The sequence below is a fragment of the Centruroides sculpturatus genome, unplaced genomic scaffold (assembly GCF_000671375.1).
Source record: "Centruroides sculpturatus isolate CEXI.00-Female unplaced genomic scaffold, Cexi_2.0 scaffold41, whole genome shotgun sequence".
In the NCBI taxonomy this organism is placed as follows: Eukaryota; Metazoa; Arthropoda; class Arachnida; order Scorpiones; family Buthidae; genus Centruroides; species Centruroides sculpturatus.
The window spans coordinates 26,468-48,223 of record NW_019384983.1 but is presented as its reverse complement, the minus strand read 5'-3'; the positions used below and the strand labels follow the sequence as shown (position 1 = coordinate 48,223).

The following is a 21,756-nucleotide window of genomic DNA, read 5'->3' as shown; positions in this document are numbered from 1 at the left end:
ATGAAAAAATTCACTAAGATAACGGCATAAATTATATTACTCGAGATTAGAGATTCCTTCCAATAAAATGATTACATTTTCGAATGTGACTAAAATTTATTTAATTAAAAAATTTGATTTGTGAGAAAATATTATATGAATCCTCCTTCCTTTCACCTTGAAATATCAAATACAAATCCGATTGTTTTTTCCAGACTTTTGTGGTCGTGATGTAGATTGTCTATGATAATAGCTTTTGTTAATAGGCCTACTGTCATTCTTGTCATAGGCCTACTGTCTTGTGAAAATTCCATGATTAGGTTTCAAAAATTAAGCTCTAATTCACGATATTCGTGATAAATTCTTTTTATATACGTTAAGTGTTTAAACTTTAGAATTTTAATTAAAACCTCCATAAAAATTTATTATGTAAAACACAAAGTAGTCAGAAATTATCTCGACCCAATATAGGTTACTACAAAAAGTGTTGTAATTGAGAGATCCGAGTGAAAATTAATACATAAATTACACCAACCAGGGACAGATCTACATGGGAACTAATAGGGCTTAAGCCCTAGACCCGCAAGTGTCAAGGGCCCACAAAAATTGAATTATTACCAAAATTTTTAATACTTTTTCATTAAGAATGAACACTATCGTATAGTAAAAATAGTTAATATTAATAATATAACAATAATGATAATTTATAGTATTATTTGTATTAACAAAAAATGGGGCCCCATTGGACTTTAATAAGCCATAGTCCTTGAAAATCCTTGATCCAACCCAAGCTTAAGATATGTAAATAAATTACGTGGCACAATTACGGTTAATGATATTATAACTCAAAAATTTTTATGAAAGTACTCGAGTTTAATACAGTAAGCGTAAAAAACACTACAAATGCATTATTTTGCATATCTCTAGATCTAATAATGATGGCACTATCGCGGATTAAAAATGGTCAACGCTAGAACCATTGGCTAATATTATCTCACTTGCTGAACTGATCGTTTAATTGGTTTAATATTTCTAGTTTTTGCCATCTCATTTATTTAAATTGATGAAATAAACTCGTGATTTAAACAAATTAGAGGACATCCATTATGGACAAAATTGTAATTGACTGCTGTTCGTGTGCTGTCCTAGTTGTGCTGCCTCAACTGGGACAGCATTCGAACAAATCAAGAACGGAATTTACACCAAAACGAAATTATTAAAGTTTATACCGTGAATGGCTATAATGCTGCCGACGCATTGAAATACTTAGATTAAGTCAAGCTGTGCATGATTTAAGACAGACTGTACAAAATTGATTTAAAGTAATAATCATAATATTTGAAGCTTAATTTAAATTTCTAAGTTTGTAAAGTAACGTTTTATAAATAATTTTTAGCAAAGTTTTGTGTGAGAATAATTGCAGAAATACGCTTATATACTAAAATAGTATTTTCAGATTCTTAAAATATTTTTGTCGTGTTTATAGTTTTATTCACTTTTTTACAGTTTTAAACGTTAAAACAGCATCCTATTGTATAAAACGCCTCGATGCAATGCTTATCCTGCTTACCGCCTAATGCCATCTCTGACACAAGTGAACGAAGTGCATTTATTGATGCCGTATAATTATCGTGAAAAAGATTCCTTCTGTATCACTAACGTCGTCACTGCCGTCGAACTCAGAACGGATGGAGACTAACAATCTCAGCGAACTTCACGAAACTGTAGCGTCGACATTTTTTACATCTAGTATGCCGTTTAAAGCCAAATGATTTTTGAAGCACAGTATTTTTTTATGCTGATAATATTAAATTTAGGTACAGTATTTCCATATCTTAAGTTACGGTACTGTTAACCGTAATTTTGGAGTGTAGTAAGTTACGTATTTGCTCTCAATTTTACACATCTGAGCTCAATCGAATAGTAGGATAGGCCTACTACTGTAATAATTTTCCCTCAGAACCTATAATTACAGCTATTTCTACAGCATGTTGAGTTGGTCAGGTTACATTCTAATAACTTTACAATTTTGAAAGTGGAAGTGAAGACTTATAATTTATAAAGTATAATTATATGATAAGTCTAACTATTGTAACTATATAGTTATTATGAGTTCATTAAAATATAAGTTAACTTATATTTAAATGAACTGAGAGTCTAATAATTTAATAAAATGAAAATATTTAAACAGCTTAAACAAATATAAATGTTTTAGCTGGCATTACTTAATTAAAAAAACAACATAAATTTAATAATTTTGAAGTAACTTAATTATAAGTTATGATAAAATATAGGCTTATTTATTGCGATAAAATATTTAATTTAATTATGTGAAAAATAATTGAATTTTAAACTGTAATACTATTTATTTTATAAGTAGAATTTCTAATAACATAAACAGCTTTAAAATATAATATGATTATTTCTTTCATTGTATTTGTTTAAGTAATAATTAATTAAATATAACTTTTAACTGCAATATAATTTGTGTTAATATATAAATTATGCTAATTGAATTTTATCTGCTCTTAAAAAATAAGGTAAGATGAGTATTAGCCACAGGATGTCCATATCCGTAGCCGTAGCCGTATGAATATGGTGAATATACAACGGCAAAAATATATTTAGCTGCTCTTAAAAATATCCAATAATATTAATCACAGCAAATATAAAAATAAGTAAAGAATATTCTTTATTGGAGAATACGATTGAAAGTAGTCCAATGAGGTGTTAGTAGGTGGAGTTAAATTATACATAACTACGTGCTGATTGGTTAACAAAATTTTATTATATTATTTAGTTATATAAACATTTTCTTGCACATTTTTCTAAACAAAATATTTTAAAAGAATATTTTTAGTTCTTTAATTATTTACATGTTATATTATAGATATAGGCCTACTATACAAGCTTCAGTTTCAAAGTTCTTAAAATCCATTTAAATTTAAAAATATGTTTTTCTTTATACAAGATTCGTTCTTAAAATACGTAAGCAGTATTAAAACGTTCATTGTTATAAAAATATATATTTTGGTAAAGATCCTAATTATTATTTTTATTATTATTGATTTTTATTGTTAAAATATTTATATTTGATATTTTATTTTTGTAATAATTTCGAGTTTAATTATTTTTTATAGGAAAGCATTTAAAAATACAGGCTTATTATAATACGAAACTTACTTTAATCCAATTTTTAAAATTTTTCTTAAATTTTAATAATCGATCGTATTTTAAAATTTCACTGTTTAACTTATAAAGTGTTTATATTTTGTTTTTTTTTACTTTTAAAATGCTTGTTTATTCGGAAATATTTTAAAATGTTTTAAAATAAACCCGTTCTGTTTTTTTTTTAAATTTGACATTTTATATAAAATATTATTTTCTATATTCGAAAATTAAAACTCAATAAACACATGACAACTGAATTTAAGAATGCTTTTTTGTATTTTATTTTAAAATAGAAAAAAATTACACAAGAAGAAACATAAAACAGGAAAAGAGTGAATTTGGACGTCCAACTTCAGAAAGAATTAGGAAGAAACTTTACAAAATAATTTTCTGAAAAAAAAAAATAAATATGTGTAAAAATTGAGTAAAAAGATTTAATTGATGATCTTACATTTTAATTTAAAATACTCACTTTTTTAATAATATTTGTGACCATAGTAACCACCATAAACACCGGAAGCGTAGTAGGGTGAGTAGTAGCCATAGGGATGTCCATATCCGTAGCCGTAGCCGTACGAATATGGTGAATATACAACGGCACCAAGAGTGGCGATCACAAGGGCCAAGAAAATGAGAGCAATCTGTAAAATTTTAATTAGTTAATATAAGACTTACTAGGAAGAATGTGTAATGATGATAAGGGTGAATTAAAGATTCGTACTTACCAGGGTCTTCATATTGTTAGAATTGATAATGCTTCTTCAAAGATAAGCAGAATAAATATTGAGGGAACAGAGTTCCTTTTATATATCTCTAAATGGGGGGATGGTAATGAGAAGGTGTGCGCGCGTACTGCAAATTATGCAATTAAAAATAAAACTTTAAATGTCATATTTCCTGATTTGATAGAATAGACATTCAAATACACACCCCTCCTTTTTTACCTTGAGACAAGGTCTATCTGATCATTATAGGAACCATGTAAGAATTTCTAAGTTGCTTCCTTCATTGATGCTTCATCTGGCAAATAGTTGTATCTGTAAGAAGATGACCTTCATTCACGTCTCATCCCACTTTTTACAGGTTCTTCTGACCTTGACCATGACGTTTCGAACTTTCCAGTAAATTTCCTTAGAAAATAAATAAAAAAGTAGTCTATATTAAGTTAAAATATTCATTTTATATTTAATCATTAAAAATTTGGAATTTTTATTTAATTATTGGCGATTTACTTTTATCATTTTTTAAAATAATTTTTACAGGATTCGTCTGATCGAATGAAAAGATTCGTTTTATGTTTTTGTTCTAAGAGTCTTTCGAAAGTTTTAACACTTAAAATTATACTGTTAAAATAATTTTTACGATTGCAACTAAGTCCATACAAGTTTCAATTTAAATAACAATTTAATACATACGTACTGTACAGTACAGTATATAGGTTATAAAATTTAAGGCATTACATTTTATATATATTAAGAAATTAAAAACATATACTGTGCAATTAGTTATGATATTAAAAATGTCATTAAACACATTTAGATATAAATTTTGTTATAATTTTTAAATTTTATTTTTAATTTTACAAAGTTTTTTTATGATTTAGGCTCATATTAATTTTATCGACGAGTTATAATGAAAACGATGGCAAATAATTTATAGACAATAAATACATTTTAGATCATTAAAATTATACTGAATAATAATAATAATAATAATAATAGCTTATGCTTTTTACAACGAAGAGTTGTGTTTTAATTTTTTAAAATTTTACTTTAAACTAAAAGATGTTAATAAAATGTTCAATAGTGTTATGTTCTTTTATAATTCTGTATATGTCTAGCTATCGTGTAAATGCAGTAGGTTAAGTGGAATAATAATTAACTATATCAAGGTCAAGAATACCCGTAAAATTCATCTATTAAAAATGATAATATAAAATAATTTTTTCGACTTATATAAGTAAGATATATTGAGAATAAATTGGGTATAATACCGAAATGTTCAGATATTGTTTTAAGCGCTAAATAAGTGTTATACTGTATTTTAATTTTTATGATTAAAAGAAATACGATAAAATAAGAAAGAAAATGCGTAAAATATTTAAAAAGTCCTGAAAAATATTTAAAAAAAAACAAAAAAACGGTGATTTTTAACAAGATAATCTCCTAATGTGGTTTTATTACAAAATACTTGGAGAAAATTCAAAAAGTTTTATTAAATAATATATAGGCAACTTAATCTCGTATAGGTTTTGTCTATAATCTGAAATTATATAGGCTAATAATAGAAGTTTTAAAAACATTTGTAATATAGTAATATATTGTAGAAAATATATTAATATTTATAACTTATATTAAATATGGTTATATATAGGTGTAATATTTTTAATTTGTAAGTTATTATTTAAGTTAATATGATTAAAAATTTACAACAGTTAAATTAAAATTTGTAAAATGATATTTAATGTTTCCGAAATAAATTTGTCAGCTTGTTTAACTTATTTATAATGATTCCAAACTATAAACTTGTGGAAAAAATAAGTATAACCTAATTCAGAATTTTGCTCCAGGAAATTATTATATGAAGTAACTTATTTTTTAGTAGTAATTATTATCAACTAAACTTTCTTTTCAATGAAATTCATTTTAATTTTTATAAATATAAATTTTGAATTAATTAAATAATTTTAATACACTTTAGTTAGAAACAAAAATGATAGTTTTTTACAATTTCTATATTTGCTGGATAAGAAAATTTATACGTAAAAGATAAATGAAGTTTTACATTAATTTTTTAAAAATTATAAATATTAAAAAATTTAGCTATTTTACGAATTTTCTCGCCATTTAATAAATATATCTATAGCCTATAAATTTGATAATCTAAATTTGTAGGATGCCATTTAACGAAAGCTAATTTAAATATTTTCAAATGAAACCCTAGAGACAGTGGGCAGATAGATCAAAACGAGGAAGAAATAATGTCAAGGTGATGTGCACGAGATGACCATGATTTGTATCCGGAGGCGTTCTGATATATTTGGGCGGATCCTTTTGTGACATCATCTTATTGTCTAATGAACATTTCAAGGACATCATTGCGTAATTTGTATTAATTTATTCGAATTTTGCTAATCATTTCTGCTCTTATTTTATATATAATATTTTTATTTCAGAAATGATTTACAGATGATTTAACTTGTAAAACTTTTAAATATAGTATAGTCTATATTTTTCGATTATGCTTATAGCGAGTGAAGATTGTCTAATTTTATGTCAGAAAATAATTGACTTAATAAAACAGGTTTCACAATAAATTGTATTGAGAATTTGTGAGAAAAATGTTTGAATTAAAATTATTATTAAACAATGTGAATATTAATACAGAATTTTTGAATCGTATTTATCTTGTTTTATAAATATTTTGCTAATTCGGAATGATTTTATAAATAACTTATTTATAAAAAGCGAATATCTTATATGTATTAATATCAATGTGACATGCTAAATTAAAATTAAATAATTTTATCGAAGCTAGGAAAAGAGGTGGTGACTGGTTACCTCCTTTATATAGGCCTATATAGGCTATAAGTTGTATAAATATAACCTGTTAAAAATAGATAAAAATTCAAATAACAAAACTGCAGAATATAGACTTAAATCGTTAGTAGTTAAGTTATATTCTTGACTTAATTGTAAAAGAATATTGAAATAAAAATGAAATATGTAGTGACGCAGAAATAGGTTCTATTTTGGAATACAAGTGAATTCCAAAACATATTTCTGATGTTTTTTCTTGTTAATTAAATTATTTAAATACTAAGCAATAGCAAACTATCCTGTTCAATGAAACAAATACACAAATAAATATACAAAATTAATTAATTAAAATTAATTAATTAAAATTTGCTAAAACTCTTTTTAAAATTATTTTTTTAAAGTCAGTATTTTACTCTAATTTTCTGACTAGCTCTTAAATTTTGTCTAACAAAGTATTATAAGTTATTTATTTCTTCCTTATTATATTCTAAATTTTCTAATTGATGTTTAGTATTTATCTAAATTTTCGGATGAACAATTTTGATATTTTTAACTCCTTGTTCTAACACAGGACATTCTGTTAATGAACTATTATTGTATATTTTATACAAAAGTATTACATAAAACATATATTATAATTTTTTTAAATGATAAAAATAAGTGTTAGTTTTTAAACATAGGCCTACAATGCAGTGTATTCAGAAAACACTTGACCATTCAACGTTAACCATTTTATTCAATAAATTATTGGTAAAATAAAATGCTTACAGTCACACTTCTTCCTTGTATACCAGTGTCGGGATGAGTTATGGTTTTAATGTATAGTACAACACTTTACAGTGTCAACTGATGAGGAGAAATAAGCGTCCGAAACATGACGAACACGTCTTGACAGAAGTAAGAGATAATTGAATAAAGGATGTTGAATGATCAAGTGTTTTCTGAATATACTAGATTGGTTTTGAATCTTTAATTCATTTTAAAAAACACTGTTCCAATGTAACCAAAATTATAATGTTACTAAAACATATCATAAAATTGTGCTACATTTATTGCCTTATCCGCAAGAAAAAAATGCTAACATATTTTTTAGATAAAATTTAAATTGAGAAAAACTATATAGATGTTTATTATATAAAAAATATTAACATTTTCTTGCGGCTTAATTATAATGTAATATTAAGTATATGCATCAAACGTAATATCATAAAAAATATATGTTTTGCGTCTTTTGATAGACCTACATTCTTATGCGATAAGTAATTAATATACAGTACTCTATAATTTGCATTTACAGAAAATTGCCTTTTTAGTTATTATCCTGTTTAAATATTTTTCATAAATTTTTCGAACTAACTTATTAAAATGAATATTGATGTGAAACAGTTTAATAAAATAAATTTTCTTATATGGCTAGAGAAGCAAGAGAATGAGAGATATGCAATACATTTTATAATTATAAAAACGTTTAAAAATTATTTAAATAAATTATATAAGTTTAAACTTAACTGAATTGACAAATATATAAATTTAATTTATCGAAACTTAGATATACTTTATAGTGTTAAAACTGATATATAAATATGAAAAAATACTGGATAAAAAACATTCTATAAAAATGAATAATTTTTATGAATTTTTATATATAAAAATATTTTATAAAATTTGAAATCTTAGATCCATTAAAATTTGCTTTCATTTAAATAGGTCTATAAACAATTAATGTTTCGTAAGATATTATTAGTTAAAAAATTAATTTAGCTCAAACTTCATTCATTGTTCATTTAATTCATTAAGAAAGAGGAAGACTAAAACAGGGGAAATTCTATATTACGACATATCTCAATTATTTAAGAAACAAAGACAATCCATGACAGTTTTAGAATATTAAATACCATCTTTACGTCACTGAATCTTTTAGAAAAATCAAGGTCATGTTGGAAAAAAATGTCGTCTATCGTGATAATTATAAATTATATCTATAATTAGAAGAAATCTAGTTAGTGCTTTTACTGTATAGAAAAGAATTACTGTACTTAAAAATTTCAAGTTAGAATTTTAAAGGTGTTCGTTGAAAAGAGAAAGTAATAAAAACAAGTAAAATTTAGGTCAAATAAAGAACCTAGTACATCCTAGTACTCAATTCTCCCTTCTCGTTTTTTATTTCTAGAATCTCGAGATTTTTAATTAAGTCTTCAATCATATAGTCGTTAAGAGAAATTAATATTATAGAAATTCATTCTTTCTATTGCTGGTTATAATTTTTATGATTTTATCAGCTGATTACGCTCAATTTGAAGATATTCCTAAACTATAATCTGTAAATTAATCTAAACAACAATAATTAATAATGTAATGAATATCACAACAGATAATTCGAATACGGATGAAATATTAAAATATTTATAATTTTCATACGTTAGTAACGAAATTGACGTAACATCCTTTAGTTCTAATGAAATCATTTACATTTTTTCCAAGGCGAATTTTTTTTATTACGTTTTCTATTTTAATTTTATAATTTAAATAATTTAAAAGTAGTCGTAGTTTAAAATTTGCATTTTGGCTAAGGCGTTAACGGTACTGTTAACCGTAATTTTGGAGTGTAGTAAGTTACGTATTTGCTCTCAATTTTACACATCTGAGCTCAATCGAATAGTAGGATAGGCCTACTACTGTAATAATTTTCCCTCAGAACCTATAATTACAGCTATTTCTACAGCATGTTGAGTTGGTCAGGTTACATTCTAATAACTTTACAATTTTGAAAGTGGAAGTGAAGACTTATAATTTATAAAGTATAATTATATGATAAGTCTAACTATTGTAACTATATAGTTATTATGAGTTCATTAAAATATAAGTTAACTTATATTTAAATGAACTGAGAGTCTAATAATTTAATAAAATGAAAATATTTAAACAGCTTAAACAAATATAAATGTTTTAGCTGGCATTACTTAATTAAAAAAACAACATAAATTTAATAATTTTGAAGTAACTTAATTATAAGTTATGATAAAATATAGGCTTATTTATTGCGATAAAATATTTAATTTAATTATGTGAAAAATAATTGAATTTTNTTTTGGGGAGAGTAATTCTCCTTCAAAGAAACAGGATGTAGTAAATAATTCATTTTATCTTCTTGTTAAGATTTCTAGTTAATTATGGTCATATAATGTTGGGTGGAATCTAAAAAAGATGAATATTTTATTGTGTTTCACCATACTACTACAGTATTTTTTTCATTCAAATTTTTCTTAAATTCTTCCTGTTAAAAGTCCTAAAAATACTTTTGTATTTATTTTGATATATTTTTTTTACTGTTTCAATTGTCTTCAATTAAACCTTTTCTATTTTATTTATATTAAATTTTTTTAAAACACTAAATAATAATTTTGTAAATATTCAAGATTAAATTTTACTATATTTTATAGTGTCTTTAGAAACTATATTTAGAGTAAAGCAAAAAAATATTTAAACGAAAAGTATTTCATTTTTAAGAATTATTAAAATAAAAATTTAATAAAAAAATTAATCCGAGTAACACAACATATTAACAACATTTTTGTTTATCTTTTAAAAATCTTAATTCAACACATTTTAAAATCAGTAATAGTAAGAAAAAAATTATCATTAAATTATAAAAAAATATCTTTTAAATACTGTAAATATTAAATAATTAATTACACTATTTAATAACTAATTATATTATTATATATACAAAACATAATTATTAAGATTGTGTTTACTAATAGATTGTATTAAAATTTAAAAGATTTGCACGATAAAATAAATTATAAATATTTTTTTATATTATTTGCATTCCTTTCTGTATTATTTCTAAGAAATCCTATAATCAATATTATGCAAACATTTAAGAAAGATATTATTCTAGATGTGCTAACTTGTATTTAAATTAATAAAAGTTATAAACTTAAAATGAAATTATTTTACAATCATTAACGGATAATTCTAACAAAACTTAAACTGATATCACACCATCAAACTCTTCTTATCAATCTAAATTAAATTTTCTCCACACGATTTGAATGTTTACCAGGCGCGACACTTTAAACCGGTTGTCTTTTCGTCTTTAATGTCATTGAAGTTTGCAAAAAATGATACGGCTTTTAAATTAGATACTTTTCACTAATTTGATTTCTAAACTCAATGACAAATAGATTTACGACATTAAACTAACCAGGAAAAGTTAAAATGTAACTATGCTTTTCACTTAATACTTCGTAAGATCAAATTATTGATTTTTCAAAAACAAACATATAAGCAGATATCAGCAATATATTTCATTGGCATTTAACGCTTGTTTTTTAAGTTAGATGAAAGAATAGAAAGCGAAAGTGATATACAAGTATTTCTTTATTGACTTAAAAAATTATACATGTTACAACTATTAATAATTTCTCAAATACATAGGCTACGTATACACAATGCACATAAGAACAAGATAAGAAATAGTTTACTGGATTCTAATCTAATATATTAAGTCCACATAACAACGACATGCACGAAAAAAGGAAAGAAGAATAAGGAAACAAATCAGCCAAAAATACAAGGTCACTTCTCTGTATTTGAAGTCTTTCAGAGAAGACTTTATTAAATCTGATTTCCATTCCTCGACTTAACAAGAAAAAAAAACAAAATAGGAAAGAAAAAATGCAGTTAATGTCCATGGTTGATAAAGATTTAAACAAAGTCACCACTCCTTAAAAACTTCCCCGAGGATGTAAAGTGTATAAAATGACCTTGTACTTTTGACATAATCGCTTCATCATAATCTGTTTCTTGTTTCTTTACACTTATTTTTAACACATATTTCTTTCCATAGTGAATTTGCAACACGGATTTGTTTGGTGCAATTAACGTTAGTTGGCTTCCATAAACATATTAGGCAATATGAGTTCTTTATAACGATTCTCATCACGAATATTATAATATACTCATCACGAAGATTTTTATCATGCTCTGTATATCTTTATTTTTATTTTATTTATGTAAAAAAATAATTAATATTTTCCATTTTATTTAAAAATTAGAATACATGCTACTTCAATGCTTCAATTACAGGCAACTTTTAACTTTTACACATTTAAAAGAAGTATTTAGTTATACACTTCTCATTATAATTTCTAAGGAAAAATAAACATGCTTTTAAATTATTTAAGATTGATTTTTTTCGATATAATTTTGTCATTATTATTGTTTAATATATCCTTTACAATAATTTTTATATACGTTATATGAAACTAAAGTAAAAATTATTAGATTTTCTTCTTTTTTGTTTCAATTTAGATTATCAATATTTTGAGAGTTGACTAGAGAATATTGTTATCAAACCCGAACTTTATGTAAATATGATAGATAATTTAATCACCTATCGTCACGAATTGATTGATTAGTTGACAAAATATTGGCCTCAGTTAAATTCAGTATAATGTATAGTTTTGTTTTTTCGTTATTCTTACGAAATAAGCTTGAATTTCACTTCCAGGAATTATTTTAATCATTATTTTTAAGTAGAGGAGAAGGTGGTATTATGGAACCCCAATTACATTTTAGTGATTTGTAAACAAGGTATCATAACTACACCTACATTTTTTGTGCGAAAAGTACTGATAACTAGTAATCTAAATGTTCCTAATTGGATTTTTTGCTAGTGTAACTATAAGTACGGTTTTTGAAGGCTTTTGTACAAAAAGTCCGAAAGTAGGCTTAGAGAAAATCGGGTGGTAATATGGAACCTTACTGTATATTTTCAAAAAATGCTTTAATGTAGCCAAAAACAAATAGGAAAGTACAAAAAATGTTAAATAATTACCAAATTATTTACTCCAATGTATTTTATCGCAAAAATGCTTTTATAATAGAAAAATATGACCTCCATCAACAATATATATTCCAGCAGCTCTTTTTCGATATTCTCGGGAAGAATTGGCTTTCTACCTAGTGTCTTTTTCACAAATTGCTCCGGACGAATGTTTGCTTGCAAAGAGAGAGTTCGGAGGAGTTGAGTTCTATATTACTGTAAAAGCACCAATGGGGTCCATATTTCACGCATCGCCATCTCGAATTAACTTATGTCTGTTGAGAACAAATTTTTAAAAATGTGAACATCTCACAGATTAATATGTACCCCTAAGTCTCTGGAACGGAATACATGCACCGGTGAACCTATAACTACACGATTTATATTTTAAAAATAATTAAATTCACTTAGCATTCAAAACTTGCGAATTTTGAAAAAAACAAATTTGCTGATTAAATGCGGACAACCGTTTAACTGAAGTAAAACGGGTTTTCCCCTTGCTATGGATGTCTGCTTAGTTCAGTTCAGCCACAGTTCGCCTTTATTATCAGTTCGAAATGGGGTGGTTCCATAATACCCGCAGTGTTCCATAATACCACCTTCTCCTCTACTATTATTTGTTTATGATCGAATTCCCAAAATCATCGTAAGGTAGCTGACTAAACCAAGATGCCCGCGAGCACATTGATCGAAATTTAATATTTTTTTCGTATCTGCAAAAACAATCGCTTACAAGAGGTGTGGCTAACGCTTCCACGTTACGTAACAGTGTTGGGTGTTTTTATTTATTATCCTGATCTTAATCACAATTTTAAAAAAGTACGTCATTATTTCCACATTATTATAACAATTTTTAGTATTGTTATATAATTAGCTATTAATAATAGAGGCTATAAAAAGTAAAAATAATACTGTATAAGTATTGTACCATCTTATTTAGCGTTAATCTGAACTTATACTACATATATTATTTATACCTTCTCAATCATATTTTACATCACCCTTCGTAGTCAAAGTTAGGATTATTTACTTATTTTTTTCGCAATTAAAAAAAGTAAAACAAGATAATTTTTGCGTATAAATATGAACTGGGCAGTTATTTTACTGCCATATATCTATCTATCAAAAACATTGGACGCGTTGCCTGATAAAGTGGTCTTAAGGTCTTAATACAGCTGGATAAACAAATCATTGCAGTTTGTTTCAAATGAAAGAGGCCATATGATTGGTTCGCTTATACATCTCTGTTAAAGCTGCTTCACTACGCAAAACGTCTATGGCAGGTTTACATCACTTTTTCCACAGAAAAAGCATGCAACTTCGATAGAATGTACGACCTCTGACGACAGAAATCAGAAGTTCTGCTTCAGCATTTTTCCCATTGTCTGCTGACACCCTGCACTAGCCTATAGTATAAAGTAGGATATTGTTTCGGTTGTTTTATATACATGCCAATTACTAGAGGGCACCACGCTCACACATCGCGGCATCATATTTTATGGTTCCGTACAAAGCTTTTGCATTAGTTATATAACCTAGCAATGCTTTGCCGAATATTGCAGTGTTAAAAATCGAAGTATTACGCAATGGACCAATAACATTTCTATTTTAGTAAGGGAATATCTTATTGCACTATTAAACGAATTACATGAATTAGAAGCCCAAACCTAAAATAATGAATTTAAAATAAAAAAAATCATTATAATACAGGCTTTATACAATGAAAAATGTTCTATAAAATTGCTAAAAAATAATTTATACATGTTTAATCTACAAAAATAAGAAAATATAACTTGTTTTTATTATTATTAAATACCTTATTTTAAGAAGTTCAGTAACGAATTTGGATTAAATATATTAACATAAATACAATATTTGATGCCATATTCAGATAAATTATTGAAAACAAAATTCTATCTCGAAGAAGTCATTCTTCAATATTGTCGTCGTCTATTTTTCCATAACAGAATTATTTTGAAATCATTCTGTCCAGAAATACAGCAGAACCTCGAAAACTCGACCTAATGTGGACCGAAGGGTGGCCGAGTTTGTGAAAATGCCGAGTTATCGGGAATGGGGTTAAAAAAAATAAGTACGAGTATTTCCTCAGAAAATACTGTACTGTACTTGTACAGTATTTACTTGTACAGAATATAACAGAGAATAAACTGCCCAAATACCCTTAAACAAAGGAAAAGTACGTCCTTTATGAAGGCATAGAGCCTTTACTACATGAAAATGAAAATTAATGAATACACTGTGTACAGTAATTTACCTGATAAGACAGACCTCAGAAAAATACTTTATGAGAGCTTTTATACTTTTATAAAGCTGTCTATAATGAAAATTAATTAACTAAGGATTTTTTCGCCCTGCCAAGGTGTGGACCAGTTATCCGGAGTGCTAAGTTATCGAGGGACGAGTTTTCGAGGTTCTACTGTATTGACAAAATGTGGAATTAAATTTAAAATATGCTCGAAAATTTTAAATATTTGAAGATGTACAAATTAAAATAATATTAGTTGTTAAATAAATATAATTTTACTGTTTAAGTTCTTGTAGTTTGCAACCACTAATATAAAATGTAACTACAGTAATTTTATAAGTTAGATTAATTCGCATAATAAATAAAATTAGATTAACAATAACTTTAAAAAGCTGAAATAGTGTTATGTAATTACATTACGTTTCACATTTACGTTACATTAATATTATATGTAGTAAAGGCAAAAATTTTAGTTTATAAAAATGTTTTTTATTGATTATTTAAGTTAAAATAACGAAAAAGGAAAATTATTATTAGAAAAGTTAATTTCGTGTGCACTTTTATTAATAGTTTTCACTAAAATAAGCTTTTAAATTATATTTCTTTTATTGAATTTTTTATTTATAAATCTTATCAATCAAAATTTTAAAAATGTTTTAAAAGTTATATATATTAGAGGTATTTCATTTTATAATTTTAAGCATAGAAAAACTGTTAAGTTTAAATTAATCCAGAATTAAATCAATCTAGAGTATGAACATGTTCATCATAATTTTTATCTTCAATACAACTCTAAATACAGTAATCTAAAACTTCAATTTCATAATTTAATTTTGCCATTATTTATATTTTTAAGTAATTGCAGCAAACATGATGCGATGTATAAACCGAAATTTTCCATAATATAAAAAAAATCTAGAGGTTTTTCAACTTCCAGAACTGCTAGAATTTAATCAATGTATTTCCAACATGTAAATATNAACATTTTAATTTTAATCATCTAGTCAATTTAAAAGACAATTTTCGAAACTGTAAAATCGTAAACTTGATTTCCTGTTTAAAATTTCATTTGAATGTCTATAAATATTAGTTTTTAAATTACTTAATATAAGTGTAAATGGTTTACATCTTTCATGGCTTACGCTAATGATTTGTTATATGATAAAATATAATCAAAAAGGCATCAAAATTATTTTATTCTGTTAATCTCCCTTTTTAAACGAAGCAAAACTTCCCTTATAAACTTTCTACGAAACCCAAAGGTTACTTTTTTCAATAAACTTCTAACCTTGTCCTATTATCCCTGATTATTGAGTCATTATTATTGACATCTAAAAAAGACCTTGAAATATCCTCGAATAAATGAATATTATTTTTCTCTGCTTGGCTGATTTCTCCAGAATTTTACTGGCTCTTTTACCTTATATAAATAAAAAGGGGAAATTTGTAGGGGTGTAATAATATATAAAGCACTCGCAACTCGCTTATCTATCGACTTCGCAATAGTCGTGATTAGAACAAGTACTGTACATCACAGATTCGAGATGAAGACTTTGGTAAGTTCTCACCTCTTTTAATGATATAAAAACACAAACTTTTCTAATTTCTTCATTTTATTTTTTAGTTTTTTGTACTTTTCTTTGCCATCTTGGCTACAATCGCTTTTGCTGGATTATATCACGGACATTTTTATAAGCCTTACTATTATGGCTATCCCTATTATCGCCACCACTACTACGGTTATCCTTATTACGGATATAAGAACTATTTTGGATTTGGTTATCCCTTTTACGGATATTATAAAAAGCATTGGTGGTAATTATTGTCTACACGCTTACTTCTAAGGTATGCTCATTAAGTTTTAACTATTTAGAGGTAATATTTAAAGTTTTATATAAAGTATATACTATAATGTCTATACTTACATTTTTCAGGATGCAACTGTATTAACGAATTTTTCAACAAGACCTCTTTATCTACAAATTATCATTCAAATTTTTAAATTTTACTGTTTAAATTTCAAGCTGCTGTAAATAAAATGAATTGCAATAAAAATTTTAACTGTTTTTTTATTTATCTGTTTTATTGTGTGTTAAATGTACACGATAGCCTATTATTTACGATTGATAATCAAAGTTAAGAGACTCTATTAATCAACCATTAACAACTATCACATGTTTTCCTGTAAGGTAATAATGTTTAACAGGGAAAACATTTTGTAATTTTGTACACAATATTTGCGTGAACGTTACTAAAATATATATATATTTTTTACAATTAAAATTGAATATTTAAAAGGTTGTTTAAAACGTATTGAATGTATGTACTGTACTTTTAAAAATAGAAACCATTATTTAAGCTTATCTCCTTCGAATAATGTCGAATCAGCATCATTATATTCGTTTTAATACAGTTTAAATAATATAATGATACTGATGTATATCTAACTTTCTAATATTCTTATATTTATCTATTGAAGTTATTTTGTTGACGTAATAATAGGAATTTAATCGCTTGATATGCCACAGCATATCTTGTTTAATATTTTGTAATACTTTTTGTTTTTATAAAAATAATTAACAAAGCTTTAATTAGATAATAAGAAAAACAAAGTTTTTACTTTTGTTACACGCACAAGCACACATACATATATATAGGAACTTTAAATTGAAAAAAGTTTATAAATAATTCTGTTAATTATTTTAATATCTAAATATTTCTATAAGTGTATAGCCTAGTTTTATTTTCTAAAAAATATACGAAATGTTAAAATATTTTACTACATAAATTAACTGAAAAAATTTTATAATTATTTTTTATTATTTCTTGAAATTATGTAAGGAATTTTTAAGAAGAATTACTTTCTTTCCGTAAGACATAACACAAGGTAGGAGGTATCGAGTTGTATAATTAAGCCTATAAAATTATAATAGTATATGAATGAAAATATGCCTAAAGGAAGCTTTGTTTATTGTTAAAAATATAAACTATAGGCCTATATACACATGTATGTATAGATATTTAATATGTAATCAATAACATGTAACGTCAGACAAATGTTGAGTAAAGGTTTAGCAGTTTATTCAAAAAAAAGTAATGAAACATTTGTAAGAACTTATGAAATTACATTAATTCTGTAATATCTACGTTCTTGTATATAATATTAATAAATCAATTGTTTAATTTTTATCTCTTTAAGGACGATAATATAATTATTTTTCTCAGAGGAAAGTTAACCACACATATACATAATTTATACTTTCCACAAAATCTTTCTCACTTTTAATTAACTTGACAAAGGCAAAGCTTTCACATTTAAAAATAATTATTTTCAGTTACAACAGATTACGAGTAAATTGAAATAAATATACATAAATTTCAAACTTTCCTACATATAGGGCAGAGATTTGGTAGATGTAAACCTTATGAATATATTATTTAAAAAGATATTGTACAGGAAACATTACTGAAAACTTTTTAAAAATTGCGGAAATTATTGTTTTAATTAAAAATAGCACAGAAATTATTGTTTTAATTAAAAATAGCACAGAAATTATATTTATGACTAGAAAGATGAGAGTTCGTTGTTTCTTGCGTTTAAAGAGATATTTCTCAATCTGAAGCAATGTAATCTAATGATGTCATATATTGAATTGCAGAATTGAACTTGTGGTGAATGTCATTTTACCGTTGGTCACGTAATGTTACTAAAGAAAAATTAACAGTCGGATATTGTTATTTAAATATTTTGTAAAATTCTATTGTTAGTATCCTATAAATAGCCATTTTTCAAGTTCAATAATAAACTGTATGCTATAGCCATATTTTATACAATAATAAAATTAATAATAGCATATTAAATTTTATAGCTTTCTGTAATGCTATATTTTAAGACGAAACACGTTTTGGAAAGTTAACAACATTTTAATTTTAATCATCTAGTCAATTTAAAAGACAATTTTCGAAACTGTAAAATCGTAAACTTGATTTCCTGTTTAAAATTTCATTTGAATGTCTATAAATATTAGTTTTTAAATTACTTAATATAAGTGTAAATGGTTTACATCTTTCATGGCTTACGCTAATGATTTGTTATATGATAAAATATAATCAAAAAGGCATCAAAATTATTTTATTCTGTTAATCTCCCTTTTTAAACGAAGCAAAACTTCCCTTATAAACTTTCTACGAAACCCAAAGGTTACTTTTTTCAATAAACTTCTAACCTTGTCCTATTATCCCTGATTATTGAGTCATTATTATTGACATCTAAAAAAGACCTTGAAATATCCTCGAATAAATGAATATTATTTTTCTCTGCTTGGCTGATTTCTCCAGAATTTTACTGGCTCTTTTACCTTATATAAATAAAAAGGGGAAATTTGTAGGGGTGTAATAATATATAAAGCACTCGCAACTCGCTTATCTATCGACTTCGCAATAGTCGTGATTAGAACAAGTACTGTACATCACAGATTCGAGATGAAGACTTTGGTAAGTTCTCACCTCTTTTAATGATATAAAAACACAAACTTTTCTAATTTCTTCATTTTATTTTTTAGTTTTTTGTACTTTTCTTTGCCATCTTGGCTACAATCGCTTTTGCTGGATTATATCACGGACATTTTTATAAGCCTTACTATTATGGCTATCCCTATTATCGCCATCACTACTACGGTTATCCTTATTACGGATATAAGAACTATTTTGGATTTGGTTATCCCTTTTACGGATATTATAAAAAGCATTGGTGGTAATTATTGTCTACACGCTTACTTCTAAGGTATGCTCATTAAGTTTTAACTATTTAGAGGTAATATTTAAAGTTTTATATAAAGTATATACTATAATGTCTATACTTACATTTTTCAGGATGCAACTGTATTAACGAATTTTTCAACAAGACCTCTTTATCTACAAATTATCATTCAAATTTTTAAATTTTACTGTTTAAATTTCAAGCTGCTGTAAATAAAATGAATTGCAATAAAAATTTTAACTGTTTTTTTATTTATCTGTTTTATTGTGTGTTAAATGTACACGATAGCCTATTATTTACGATTGATAATCAAAGTTAAGAGACTCTATTAATCAACCATTAACAACTATCACATGTTTTCCTGTAAGGTAATAATGTTTAACAGGGAAAACATTTTGTAATTTTGTACACAATATTTGCGTGAACGTTACTAAAATATATATATATTTTTTACAATTATAGTGAATGCTATTAAATAAATAATATTTATGCTTGATAAATCAGAGAATTATTTTGCTTTCGGGAAAATGAGACTGAATTTTTATACAAAAATCTTAATTTTGACTTCAAATTTGAGCACTAGACATACATTACAACAATTTTAAGTGATTTAAATGCTATAATCAGGTTATTCAGAAAGTACTTTCATTTTTAAGCTGAATTTTTAATTTATTTTGGTTTTCTTCTATTTTATGGATAGCATTCTTCAATTGCAACTATAAAAAAAGCTGGCAAAAGCACTTACACAAATTTTCAGACACTCGAACAGAAAGTTAAAGAAACCAAAAAAAGAAATCCGATAATTTTCAATTATAGATTCTAAAAGTTAGAAAAAGGATAAAAGTCTTATTTCGAAATTGAGGTTTTACGAGGTATAAACTTATAAATGACAATAATATTTGTTTTTAATAAGCTAAAAGTCGTACAAGTAAAATTTTCATAATGTCTGACTTCACTCGAGATATCATCTCCTCACTCTCACCTACTCCTTGATTTATTATCTGCAAAATATATCCTCATATGTAAAATATTCCTGTCAAATTTCAAAATATTTGGTTTATAGAATCCTGAGATATAACACAAAATACAGGCTAACACACACATAAATATACATAACCACATATATACAAAATTATGTTGGCTTTTCTTGTTTTTGGAATTAGGGGATCTTAAAAAGTCGAGAAATACAAAAAAAAAAAAAAAACCTGGAGGTTTCATAATACTTTCTCTTTGCTACTTTAACAGCCGGAAAAGTCTCATTTATAATGAAAAGCTTAAAATAATTGTCACTTAATGACATTATAGAGTGCGTTAATAATGGTTTCTCATATAATCATACAGTAAAAGTATAAAAAACTTGCTAAGCACCAATTGAATTTAAAATAAGAAGTAAGAAGTTTGTAAATAAGGGATTTAAGAAATGTCTGTATTTTGTTTTATTTTAATTTTTTGAATCTTAATTTATCGACTTGGAGAAGAAGCCGTATAATAAATTTCACTAAGATTTATGAATATAAATTTTTTTAAATTTGTTTTTTGCTTTCTCTACTTGTAAATCAGTCATCTAAAACCTATGTAGAAAATATTCAAGTGAAAAATATTATTCTCTAATAAATAAAATGAACGATTTTAAAGATTTTATTTATTAATAAAAAAAATCGAAAAATTGATATTCTTATCGGAAAAGAATTGCCAGGAAAGAATAAAAATATAAATTTTTATTTATAGTATTTAACTGGCTGCAAGGACCCGCTTCGCTGGGTTGTTATTTGTGGGCAAAAAGTAACGATAGTGAAGATTAAGATAATTACATTATAGCCAATCTTACCCGTTTTCACAAAATGCAAGAATTAGGTCTCCCCTTTCCAGACGTTTCCAGAGAATTTTTACATGAGCATAAAAATATGTTCGATTTCCCGCAAAAGCGCAAAAAACCGTCTGTAAATCTTGCATGCCGCTTTATATTAACACTTCCTGGTCCCGATTTTATTTCTGAACGTCTCCTGTTCACGTCAAGTCAAACGAACTATTTTCAACGTTTCTGGAACGTTTACGATCGTTCTATAATCGAACCAATATTCAAATTTTATGTTCGAATTTAATTCGAATATTGTTCGAATTAAATTCGAACAAATTCGAACAAAACATTCGAAATAGAAAGCCACTTTCAACCACTTTCAGCCTCATATCTCCCGCACCCTTATAGCTATCG

General features: G+C 25.6%; 2 long non-coding RNA genes across 2 annotated transcripts; both read left to right on the top strand.

Annotated features, from left to right (window-relative positions):
• Nucleotides 1–16,262: 16,262 nt before the first annotated feature.
• Nucleotides 16,263–16,890, top strand: LOC111632858. Its single transcript, XR_002757940.1, has 3 exons — nt 16,263–16,341; nt 16,410–16,630; nt 16,720–16,890. It is a non-coding gene; the product is annotated as an uncharacterized LOC111632858 (long non-coding RNA).
• A 2,310-nt stretch (nt 16,891–19,200) lies between these two features.
• On the top strand, nt 19,201–19,843 carry LOC111632857. The gene is made up of 3 exons (XR_002757939.1): nt 19,201–19,279; nt 19,348–19,568; nt 19,658–19,843. It is a non-coding gene; the product is annotated as an uncharacterized LOC111632857 (long non-coding RNA).
• Nucleotides 19,844–21,756: the final 1,913 nt, after the last annotated feature.